The sequence below is a fragment of the Cherax quadricarinatus genome, chromosome 27 (assembly GCF_038502225.1).
Source record: "Cherax quadricarinatus isolate ZL_2023a chromosome 27, ASM3850222v1, whole genome shotgun sequence".
Lineage (NCBI taxonomy): Eukaryota > Metazoa > Arthropoda > Malacostraca > Decapoda > Parastacidae > Cherax > Cherax quadricarinatus.
The window spans coordinates 31,151,405-31,164,287 of NC_091318.1; the positions used below are offsets into that span (position 1 = coordinate 31,151,405).

At 40.8% G+C, this 12,883-nt stretch overlaps 2 protein-coding genes across 9 annotated transcripts in view; one reads left to right on the plus strand and one right to left on the minus strand.

The window, feature by feature from the left end:
* Nucleotides 1-3,015, minus strand: part of Cnot4 (CCR4-NOT transcription complex subunit 4) — an 88,922-nt gene extending 85,907 nt beyond the window's left edge. For 4 of the 8 annotated variants that reach the window (XR_008407409.2, XM_053779979.2, XM_053779978.2 and 1 more), the window contains exon 1: nt 2,869-3,015. The gene's annotated coding sequence lies outside the window, so the exon portion shown is untranslated. The other 4 variants (XM_053779977.2, XM_053779976.2, XM_053779975.2 and 1 more) reach the window with 4 other exon arrangements.
* A 7,804-nt stretch (nt 3,016-10,819) lies between these two features.
* LOC128691040 (SH3 domain-binding protein 5 homolog) overlaps nt 10,820-12,883 on the plus strand; it is a 132,161-nt gene continuing 130,097 nt past the window's right edge. Inside the window, exon 1 of the mRNA XM_070089230.1 lies at nt 10,820-10,838. The gene's annotated coding sequence lies outside the window, so the exon portion shown is untranslated. The remainder of the gene's footprint in view (nt 10,839-12,883) is intronic.

Sequence of the window (12,883 nt, forward strand, 5' to 3'; positions counted from 1 at the left end):
TTTCTGCTACTCTGAGCTCAATTTCAAGGTACCTTTCATTGTGAAACCAATCAAAGTCATCTCAATTTCTGTAATATGTCTTCCATTCTATAAAATGAGATCAGGAAAACTAGAATACAACCATAAATACCACACGAAAATACAGTGCAAATTCACCATTTTAAACCAAAAACACGGTCAAAGTTTTTTTTTTCTCATTACACACTGTGCTGCAGGATTTTTTTTATACTGTGCACACAGACCACATAGACCCATTCTTTCATATGTAGGCCTACCAGCTTTCTCTCGCTAGATTTGAAGGCACTAGAATTTAGGCATACTAGCACGTCAATAACCCTGGTGCGTAAGCCGTACTAGTACGTCGGAAACCCTGAAAGGGTTAATGTTCTGTATATATAGTAGACACAATAACACGAGTATGTCTCATATATTTAGCAAGTTCAGACTTTTGGAAAGTGGTGAGGTGTGCTGTCTAGCACAGGAGCTAGTAATCATCCACACAACTGCTTTTTGTTGGGTTATTAAAGGTTTAAGGTGGTTGGCTGTGGTTGATCCTCAGGCACAAATACCATAGGTGAGGTAGGGATATATTAACCCTTTGAGGGTTTCGGACGTACTAGTACGTCTTACGCGCAGGGGTTTTTGACGTACTAGTACGCATAAATTCTAGCACCGTCAAATCTCGCGGGAAAAGGCTGGTAGGCCTCCATATGAAAGAATGGGTCTATGTGGTCATTGTGCACAGTATAAAAAAAATCCTGCAGCACACAGTGCATAATGAGAAAAAAAAAAATGTCACCATTTTTTTGGCATAAAACAGCGACTTTGCACTGTATTTTCGTATGGTATTTATTGTTGTATTCTAGTTTTCTTGGTCTCATTTTATAGAATGGAATGCATATCACAGAAATTGAGATGATTTTCACTGGTTTTACAATGAAAAGTACCTTGAAATTGAGCTCAAAGTAGCAGAAATGTTCGATTTTTACCAAAGTTCAAAAGTAAACAAATTATGCCAAGCGTCCAATACACGTCAACTGGTGAGTCTAACATTCTTTTGCAAGTGCGCCAATATGATTTATACCATTTTTTACACTAATGCAGTAGTCTGCATAACAGTAAATCTTCTATTTTTCGTGAGAATAAAAACTCAAAGTGGAAAGCAAAAGAATGTAAGAGGGGCCTTGAGACGTGACTAATGAACAGAAGAAATGTCATTTTATTGCCAGGAATGTATTTCTTGTTTGTTCTGGACCCTATTCGGAAATTGGCATTTTTTGAAATTTGTGTGAAATTGGCAAAATTGCTAAATTCTGACCACTGTATTGGATAGTTGAAAATGGTAAATGGGTGGTTTCTTGCACTCATTCAATAGAAAAAATGTAGTTCTAGCGAAATATTTATGTTTTTTGTAGACTAGTACAGAGGAATTAGCCGAAAATGGGGCTCAAATTGGGCAAAATCGCCGATGCATAAGCATCGCAGAGACTGCTAACTTCGCGAGAGCATAATTCCGTAAGTTTTCCATCAAATCTCATAATTTTGGCGTCATTATGATCGGGAAAAGACTTTTTTTTTTTTTAATTTGGCCGACCCTGAGAAAGTGTTTCTGAGAGGGCCTGTCGACCCTCAAAGGGTTAAAGAGTGGTATAGGGTAAGGTATACTTATCTTACTCCATTTTATAGAAATAAAGTTTTTGTTTGATTTGTTTGTATACAAGCAAACATAAGAACAGCCCAAACTGATAATAGAAACTGTCCAACACAGGAAGTCACAACAACCTGATGAGATTTACCTATAAGCAAGCTTATTCAGGTATACACAAATACAGTTGCATAGATTATCATACACATCAGCATGTGTGTAGAGAACCCAAAATTACACAATCAAAGCTGCTCTTCCAATTGGTAAAACCTTTAGCTACAGATATATTGAATCCAGTATATCACTGAGAAGTGCCCACCACCCCCACTACTATTACAAGAACTATTAAAAATACTAATCAACACTGCAATGTGTGGGTACCAGTAGACATACTGCAGTGTTTTTCTATTTGCTAATATCTTGTGTGAACACTTGCCAAAGTTTTTCTCTACTAACAATAAATTGATCTACCACTAAGTATACTTTGTCAAACTTAATAAAGTATATTGTAGTGCAGGTGAAATGTTTAAATAAAAGGGTGTAATTAGTGGTCGTCTTCATCAAATACAATTATGTTCCCATACCATATAGTATTACAACACACACAGTAAATTGTCTTCCTTATTGTAATAAATTGTAATCGAGCGAGTAGCAAGATTTATTAACAATAAGAGTATAAATTATTGGTGTTTGATGCAGGAACTAAGAGCTTTCACCAGTAATATTAACAAGAATCTATAACCACCATTACAATAAACAAACCAATATCTTATATAATATAAACACACTTTTATCTTTCACAAATATAGCAAGAAGAGAAGACAGTAGCAGTCTAGTAGAATAATATTTCTAACCATCTTAAAAAGTTAGACAGCCCAGCCTAGGTGACCTTCACTAATGGTTGAAATGTTATTTAAAACCCTCTTCTGTGGCTTTTTTGGAGGTATATAAACCCTGCACGATTATTTGGGTCAATGCTAATGTAATAAAGGCCGTGGGTGCCCCGGTAGGCCTGATTTCCTACTAAAGACATGTTAACCGGAGCCAAACAGGGATCTAGATTAGACAGTTAGCCAGTTCTAACATATTTACCTTTAAACATAACAATACAATACTTTAGAGCCTTCTTACTATTTTTTAATGATAGCCAGTGATTAGCAGTAGAAGCCAAAACACCGCTAGCTCTGAGAATTACCTACGAGGATCGTAAGAAAAACACTCACCAGTAAAATAGGCAGAATATTTGCTGGCAAAATTAAGGTTGAGGAAACACACAAGATGTGCGCCTGCGCGAGCCTCCACCTCCCGGATGTTGACAACAAGTGAACAACGTTACTCACTAACTTGCTAACAAATACACTCACTCACTAACAAACTCACTAACTTGCTAACACACTCACTGACTAACTTGCTAAAAAACTCACTAACAAACTCACTAACTTGCCAACAAACTCACTAACTTGCTAACAAACTCACTAACAAACTCAATCACTTGCTAACACACTCCTCACTAACTTGCTAACAAACTCACTAACAAATTCACTAACTTGCTAACAAACTCACTTGCTAACACACTAAGTTGCTAACAAACTTACTCATTTGCTAACAAACTCACTTGCTAACAAACCAACTAACTCACTTGCTGACAAACTCACTAATTAACTCCTTGCTAATGATGAGTGTAGCTACAGAAAGAGAAGAGAGTGATTTCTTGTGTATCTAACATACATGTAATCTGATCCTATCTTTAATATTAATGTATCTTTAATATTGATTTACATAACTTAATGTACCTTATCCCTAGTATATCTCTTTTTTTCCTTTTATTGAAACTGCTTTTCACATAGTTAAATCACTTGCCTGTTATTACTTTAAAGTTTAAACGACAATTACTACAAGAACCCCAGTTAAAATAAATCACTTTGTCTGACTTTTTGGTTTATCGTGGTGGGTAATGTACACATATGCTGCTGTGTATGATAATTTATGTAACTATTTATTTGTACCCATACCTGAATAAAAACTTACTCACTTGCTAACTAGCTCACTTGCTAACTAACCAGCTCACAGGTTAACTAACCAATGAACTCACTTGCTAACTAACCAACTGACTTGCTAACTAATCAACTAACTCACTTGCTAACTAACCAAGTAACTCGCTAACTCAACTAATTCATTTGCTGACCAACTCACTTGCTAAATCGCTCACTAGCTAACTAACCAACTTACTTGCTAACTAGCCAACTAACTCACTTGCTAATTAATTCACTTGTTAACTAACCAACTCACTTATTAACTCATTCACATGCTAATTAACTTGCTAACTAACTCACTTCTTAACTTGCTAACTCAATCACTTGCTAACTCACTTGCTAACTATTTAACTCACTTTCTAGCTACTAACTTGCTAACTACTAACTTGCTAACTAACTCACTTGCTAACTAAACAACTAACTCACTTGCTAATCAACTAGCTCATTTGCTAATTAACTTATTCACTTGCTAACTAGCTAACTCACTTGCTAATTAACCAACTGTCTCACTTGCTAACCAGCTAACTCATTTGCTAATTAATTTATTCACTTGTTAACGCACTTGCTAACTAACTCCCTTGCTAACTAACTTGCTAATTCACTTGCTAACTCACTTCCTAACCAACTCACTTGCTAACTTCCTAACTCACTTCCTAACTCGTTAACTAGCACACTCACTTGCTAACTCACTTGCTAATTAACTTGCTGGCTAACTAACCAACTAACTCACTTGCTAACTAACTCACTCACTTGCTAACTCATTCACTTGCTAACTCATCCACTTGCTAACTAACTTATTTGCTAACTAACTTGCTAACTCACTTGCTAACTTGCACTCTCACTTGCTAGCTAACTCGCTAAATAACTCACTTGCTAACTTACTAGCATGCTAACCCACTTGCTAACTAACTTCTTGCTGACTCATTCACTTGCTAACTTACCTGTTAACTAACTCGCTAGCAAACTCATTTGCTAACTCACTTGCTAACTAACTCACTTCCTAACTCACTTATTAAAGAATTTACTTGCTAACTAGCTCACTACCTCACTCACTTGCTAACTAGCTCACTCACCAACTCACTTGCTAACTTACACATTCACATGCTAGCTAACTCACTTTGCTAAATAACTCACTTGCTAACTACTTGCTGACTCATTCACTTGCTAATTAACTCATTTGCTAACTTACCCGCTAACTAACTCGCTAGCAAACTCATTTCCTAACTCACTTCCTAACTAACTCACTTTTTAAAGAACTTTCTTGCTAACTAGCTCACTAACTCACTCGTTAACTAACTCACTTGCTAACTTGCTCACTCACCAACTCACTTGCGAACTCACTTTCTAACTAATTCATTAATTTATTGGCGACTCTGGTTGCCTGGTGGTTAAAGCTCTCGCTTCGCACGGCGAGGGCGTGGGTTCGATTCCCAGCCAGAGTAGAAAGATTGGGCGTGTTTTTTTTCCACGTGTTGTCTATGTTCCCCATCAGTAAAATGGGTACCTGGGTGTTAGTCGACTGGTGTGGGTCGCATCCTGGGACACTGACCTAATATACAAGTACAGTTAGAAACAGAAATACAAATAGCCAGATCTTCACTTTAAGGAGGTTATTATTAGAATATTCAATGGGTTACTAGTAGAATTACAGTAAATCAACCATTCAAATCACTTGAAATTCTGTGTAGTCTGCAGTAAATCAAGCAAACGGGCTTCCACATGGATTGCTTGCCATTTTTGTGAAAATTGGTGTCACGCCCTTTGTGCAGATATCCAAGAATTATCTACAAGCAGTATTAAATCAGGAAAGTGTTTTTGGGTATGCCCAAATGAGATTAATCTGTGGACTAAAATCACATTGGTATTAAAAGAGGATAACATCAAAGCAGCCTTCATAGAAAACCTGGAATCATTCTATAACAGATGGGAAAATAAAGTCTGGGCTGGATGGTATCGCCCTTGGTGCTGGCCATGTAGTCAGAAACGGTAAGGCTGGAAGTGCTGTCCTGGTAGACAGTAATGGTGAAGTTGGAGGTGATGTCCTGGGAGACAGTAACTGTATGCATGAGGGAATGCATATAAATGGCCTCGAGGGAGACAGGAGCTGTAGTGGGGAAACAAGTGTAGTCAAGGACAAGATAAAACCAATATTACAAACTAGTAATACCACAGGAGATAGCAAACAAGGGGACTCCACTAGCAATAGTGAGGATATATTAGAAACAACTGGTGAAAGCTCCATTGTTAGTACTAGTGAGGATGGGAATGAGACAGGTAAACATGCACCAACAGGGAATACAGTCACAAAAACCCAAGGCAAACGGAAACCAAGCCTGTGCACATACTATGCACTTGGTATCTGCAGGCATGGGAAATCTGGAAAAACAGATGGGACGTGCAACTTTGACCACCCTAGAAAATGCTGTGCCCATATGACAACAGGAAAATGTAAACTCCCTTCCTGTAAGCTTTTTCACCCTGAAATGTGTCCCTCTTCAGTACAGGAAAGACTGTGCTATAACTTAAATTGCCAGGCACACCATCTAAAGGGGACAAAAAGATACAAAATATCCAGGCCATGGGAAAACCTGGTTAGCCACAGCCACTCAAGAGGGAGAGGTTTTTTAGTGCCAAGATGGAAAAAAAACTGGCAGGAAATGGCAGAAATCATACGCCAAATCCAGTCATTTCTGGAGTGGAACCACAGTCGATGGCCTCCACTCCAAACCAACAGATACAGATACTAGTGCCGGAAAAAATAGAGTCCCCCAGTACCACCAATACCACCAGTCCGATGACACTCTTCTTTGCAAATATACAGGGTCTAAAGCCAGGAACGAACAACAAAATACCTTTCATCCGTGGACTGCTTGCAGAGTACTAACAGTACCAACAATACCACCAGTCCGATGACATTCTTCTTGGCAAATATACAGGGTCTAAAGCCAGCAACAAACAACAAAATACCTTTCATCCGTGGACTGCTTGCAGAGGCAAAGGCAATGTTCGCGGCTTTCACTGAGACCCACATAAAGGATCACTTAGACAACGAAATATGGATCCCAGGTTACAACCTATACAGATGTGACAGAGTGAACAGGCAAAAGGAGGGGGGGCGGGCCTATACATTGCAGAGTCACTTGTTTGCACAGAACTGCTTAATGCCTCAAATGATGTAGTGGAAGTTTTAGCAGTAAAGGTCGAGAACCAAAACCTAGTTATTGTGGTAGTCTACAAGCCTCCGGATGCAACATCCCAGCAATTCCAGGAACAGCTGTTAAAAATTGACCACTGTCTGGAAAATCTTCCAGCTCCTGCACCCAGCATCTTGCTCCTGGGGGATTTCAACTTAAGGCACCTAAAATGGAGGAATATAGCAAATAATATTGTTGCAGTAATAACACCAGGAGGCAGCTCTGATGAAAACTCACACTCACACGAGCTTTTAAATCTCTGCACAAAATTCAATTTAAACCAGCAAATAATAGAGCCTACTAGAATGGAGAATACACTAGACCTCATCTTCACTAACAATGATGATCTGATAAGAAAATGTCACCATGTCAAAAACAATATACTCAGATCACAACATAATTGAGGTTCAGACATGTATGCGCAGAGCCCCAGACCGACAAAATGAGATTAGTCACGAGGGAGCATTCACCAAATTCAACTTCAATAACAAAAACATAAAGTGGGACCAAGTAAACCAAGTCCTAACCGATATAAGCTGGGAAGATATACTAAGCAACGCGGACCCCAACTTATGCCTAGAACAGATTAACTTGGTGGCACTCGATGTATGCACAAGACTTATTCCTCTAAGAAAAAGGAGGAGTAGATGTAAAATAGAAAGAGACAGGCGCTCTCTTTACAGGCGACGGAAAAGAATAACAGAGCGGCTAAAAGAGGTCAATCTATCTGAAATGCGTAGGGAGACACTGGTCAGAGAAATAGCAAACATCGAACTTAAGCTAAAGGAATCTTATAGGAGTCAGGAATCGCGGGAAGAACTAAAAGCCATAAATGAAATCGAAAGAAACCCAAAGTATTTCTTCTCCTATGCCAAATCAAAGTCGAGAACAACGTCCAGTATTGGGCCCTTACTTAAACAAGATGGGTCCTACACAGATGACAGCAAGGAAATGAGTGAGCTACTCAAGTCCCAATATGACTCAGTTTTTAGCAAGCCACTAACCAGACTGAGAGTCGAAGCCCCCGCGGCCCGGTCTGTGACCAGGCCTCCTGGTGGATCAGCGCCTGATCAACCAGGCTGTTGCTGCTGGCTGCACGCAAACCAACGTACGAGCCACAGCCCGGCTGATCAGGAACTGACTTTAGGTGCTTGTCCAGTGCCAGCTTGAAGACTGCCAGGGGTCTGTTGGTAATCCCCCTTATGTGTGCTGGGAGGCAGTTGAACAGTCTCGGTCCCCTGACACTTATTGTATGGTCTCTTAACGTGCTAGTGACACCCCTGCTTTTCATTGGGGGGATGGTGCATCGTCTGCCAAGTCTTTTGCTTTCGTAGTGAGTGATTTTCGTGTGCAAGTTCGGTACTAGTCCCTCTAGGATTTTCCAGGTGTATATAATCATGTATCTCTCCCTCCTGCGTTCCAGGGAATACAGGTTTAGAAACCTCAAGCGCTCCCAGTAATTGAGGTGTTTTATCTCCGTTATGCGCGCCGTGAAAGTTCTCTGTACATTTTCTAGGTCGGCAATTTCACCTGCCTTGAAAGGTGCTGTTAGAGTGCAGCAATATTCCAGCCTAGATAGAACAAGTGACCTGAAGAGTGTCATCATGGGCTTGGCCTCCCTAGTTTTGAAGGTTCTCATTATCCATCCTGTCATTTTTCTAGCAGATGCGATTGATACAATGTTATGGTCCTTGAAGGTGAGATCCTCCGACATAATCACTCCCAGGTCTTTGACGTTGGTGTTTCGCTCTATTTTGTGGCCAGAATTTGTTTTGTACTCTGATGAAGATTTAATTTCCTCATGTTTACCATATCTGAGTAATTGAAATTTCTCATCGTTGAACTTCATATTGTTTTCTGCAGCCCACTGAAAGATTTGGTTGATGTCCGCCTGGAGCCTTGCAGTGTCTGCAATGGAAGACACTGTCATGCAGATTCGGGTGTCATCTGCAAAGGAAGACACGGTGCTGTGGCTGACATCCTTGTCTATGTCGGATATGAGGATGAGGAACAAGATGGGAGCTAGTACTGTGCCTTGTGGAACAGAGCTTTTCACCGTAGCTGCCTCGGACTTTACTCTGTTGACGACTACTCTCTGTGTTCTGTTAGTGAGGAAATTATAGATCCATCGACCAACTTTTCCTGTTATTCCTTTAGCGCGCATTTTGTGCGCTATTACGCCATGGTCACACTTGTCGAAGGCTTTTGCAAAGTCTGTATATATTACATCTGCATTCTTTTTGTCTTCTAGTGCATTTAGGACCTTGTCGTAGTGATCCAGTAGTTGAGACAGACAGGAGCGACCTGTTCTAAACCCATGTTGCCCTGGGTTGTGTAACTGATGGGTTTCTAGATGGGTGGTGATCTTGCTTCTTAGGACCCTTTCAAAGATTTTTATGATATGGGATGTTAGTGCTATTGGTCTGTAGTTCTTTGCTGTTGCTTTACTGCCCCCTTTGTGGAGTGGGGCTATGTCTGTTGTTTTTAGTAACTGAGGGACGACCCCCGTGTCCATGCTCCCTCTCCATAGGATGGAAAAGGCTCGTGATAGGGGCTTCTTGCAGTTCTTGATGAACACAGAGTTCCATGAGTCTGGCCCTGGGGCAGAGTGCATGGGCATGTCATTTATCGCCTGTTCGAAGTCATTTGGCGTCAGGATAACATCGGATAGGCTTGTGTTAATCAAATTTTGTGGCTCTCTCATAAAAAATTCATTTTGATCTTCGACTCTCAGTCTGGTTAGCGGCTTGCTAAAAACTGAGTCATATTGGGACTTGAGTAGCTCACTCATTTCCTTGCTGTCATCTGTGTAGGACCCATCTTGTTTAAGTAGGGGCCCAATACTGGACGTTGTTCTCGATTTTGATTTGGCATAGGAGAAGAAATACTTTGGGTTTCTTTCGATTTCATTTATGGCTTTTAGTTCTTCCCGCGATTCCTGACTCCTAAAGGATTCTTTTAGCTTAAGTTCGATGCTTGCTATTTCTCTGACCAGTGTCTCCCTGCGCATTTCTGATATATTGACCTCTTTTAGCCGCTCTGTTATTCTTTTCCGTCGCCTGTAAAGGGAGCGCCTGTCTCTTTCTATTTTACATCTACTCCTCCTTTTTCTTAGAGGAATAAGCCTTGTGCATACATCGAGTGCCACCGAGTTAATCTGTTCTAGGCATAAGTTTGGGTCTGTGTTGCTTAGTATATCTTCCCAGCTTATATCGGTTAGGACTTGGTTTACTTGGTCCCACTTTATGTTTTTGTTATTGAAGTTGAATTTGGTGAATGCTCCCTCGTGACTAGTCTCATTTTGTCGGTCTGGGGCTCCACGCATACATGTCTGAACCTCAATTATGTTGTGATCTGAGTATATTGTTTTTGATATGGTGACATTTCTTATCAGATCATCATTGTTAGTGAAGATGAGGTCTAGTGTATTCTCCAGTCTAGTAGGCTCTATTATTTGCTGGTTTAAATTGAATTTTGTGCAGAGATTTAAAAGCTCGTGTGAGTGTGAGTTTTCATCAGAGCTGCCTCCTGGTGTTATTACTGCAACAATATTTTTTGCTATATTCCTCCATTTTAGGTGCCTTAAGTTGAAATCCCCCAGGAGCAAGATGTTGGGTGCAGGAGCTGGAAGATTTTCCAGACAGTGGTCAATTTTTAACAGCTGTTCCTGGAATTGCTGGGATGTTGCATCCGGAGGCTTGTAGACTACCACAATGACTAGGTTTTGGTTCTCGACCTTTACTGCTAAAACTTCCACTACGTCATTTGAGGCATTAAGCAGTTCTGTGCAAACAAGTGACTCTGCAATGTACAGGCCAACCCCCCCCTTTTGCCTGTTCACTCTGTCACATCTGTATAGGTTGTAACCTGGGATCCATATTTCGTTGTCCAAGTGATCCTTTATGTGGGTCTCAGTGAAAGCCGCGAACATTGCCTTTGCCTCTGCAAGCAGTCCACGGATGAAAGGTATTTTGTTGTTTATTGCTGGCTTTAGACCCTGTATATTTGCAAAGAAGAATGTTATCGGACTGGTGGTATTGTTGGTACTGGGGGGGGATTTTTTTTCCGGCATTAGTATCTGTATCTGTTGGTTTGGAGTGGAGGCCATCGACTGTGGTTCCACTCCAGGAATGACTGGATTTGGTGTACGATTTCTGCCATTTCCTGCCAGTTTTTTTTCCTTCCTGGCACTAAAAAACCTCTCCCTCTTGAGTGGCTGTGGCTACCCAGGTTTTCCCATGGCCTGGATGTTTTGTATCTTTTTGTCCCCTTTAGATGGTATGCCTGGCAATTTAAGTTATAGCACAGTCTTTCCTGTACTGAAGAGGTACACATTTCAGGGTGAAAAAGCTTACAGGAAGGGAGTTTGCATTTTCCTGTTGTCATATGGGCATGACATTTTCTAGGGTGGTCATAGTTGCATGTCCCATCTGTTTTTCCAGATTTCCCATGCCAGCAGATACCAAGTGCATAGTATGTGCACAGGCTTGGTTTCCGTTTGCCTTGGGTTTCTGTGACTGTATTCCCTGTTGGTGCATGTTTCCCTGTCTTATTCCTATCCTCCTTAGCACCAACAATGGAGCTCCCACCAGTTGTTTTTGGTAATTTATCCTCACTATTGCTATTGGAGTCCTCTTGTTTGCTATTTCCTGCGGTATTTCTGGTTTGCAATATTGGTTTTATCTTATCTTTGACTACACTTGTTTCCCTACTATGGCTCCTGTCCTCTATGAGGTCATTTATATGTATTCCTTCCTGCGTATAATTCCCGACTACCTGGACAAAATCTCCAGCTTCACCATTACTGTCTCCCAGGACAGCACCTCCAGCTTCACCATTACTGTCTCCCAGGACAGCACTATCAGCCCCACATTTACTGACTACCAGGACATCACCTCCAGCCTTACAGTTTGTGACTACATGGCCAGTATCAAGGGCAGTACCATTCAGCCCGGACTTTTTATGTTCCCATCTGTTGTAGAAAGCTTCCAGGTTTTCTATGAAAGCAGCTTTGATGTTATCCTCTTTTAATACCCTTGTGATTTTAGTCCACAGATTTTCCTCATTTGGGCATACCCAAAAACACTTCTCTGTTTTAATACTGCTTGTAGCTAGTTCTGGGATATCTGCACAAGGGGCGTGACACCAATTTCCACAAAAATGACAATTTATCCATGTGGTAGCCCGTTTGTTTGACTGACCACAGACTACACACAGCTTCATAATGATTTGAATGGTTGATTTACTGCAAGTCTACTAGCAACCTCTTGAATATTATATTAATAACCTTAAATGAAGCTCTAGCTATTTGTATTTCTGTTTCTAACTCTTTTTGTATATTGGACACTTACCGTCACGTTCCTGATTTTTAATGTTTGTGTTTATAAGGGCGCCTACAAACCCATCCGTTTACAGTCTGCTTTATTGTCCAACGAAACTGTTTGAAACCAGTCCCGGGTTCGGACCAGTCAAGGGTTCGGACCAGTCGATCTGCTCTGATCAGTGGGTCACTTATTTAAAACATACTGGTCGGTGATTTGAGCTAACACATGAAGGATCTACTGGAAATTATCTACCCGAGTAATATGTGATTTGACTGATACAAAAGTATAACTTGCGTGTTGAAGAGCCGGTGATATCTGGCAGCTCCTACAATGACGTACAGTCGACCTCTTTGTTTATCAATCGCTGTATCTGGCTTTTCTATTTTTGTTTTTCCACAAAATTTGATTAACACAAGCCTTTCTGATGTTATCCTGACGCCAAATGACTTCGAACAGGCGATAAATGACACGCCCATGCACTCTGCCCCAGGGCCAGACTCATGGAACTCCGTGTTCATCAAGAACTGCAAGAAGCCCCTATCACGAGCCTTTACCATCCTATGGAGAGGGAGCATGGACACGGGGGTCGTCCCACAGTTACTAAAAACAACAGACATAGCCCCACTCCACAAAGGGGGCAGTAAAGCAACAGCAAAGAACTACAGACCAATAGCACTAACATCCCAT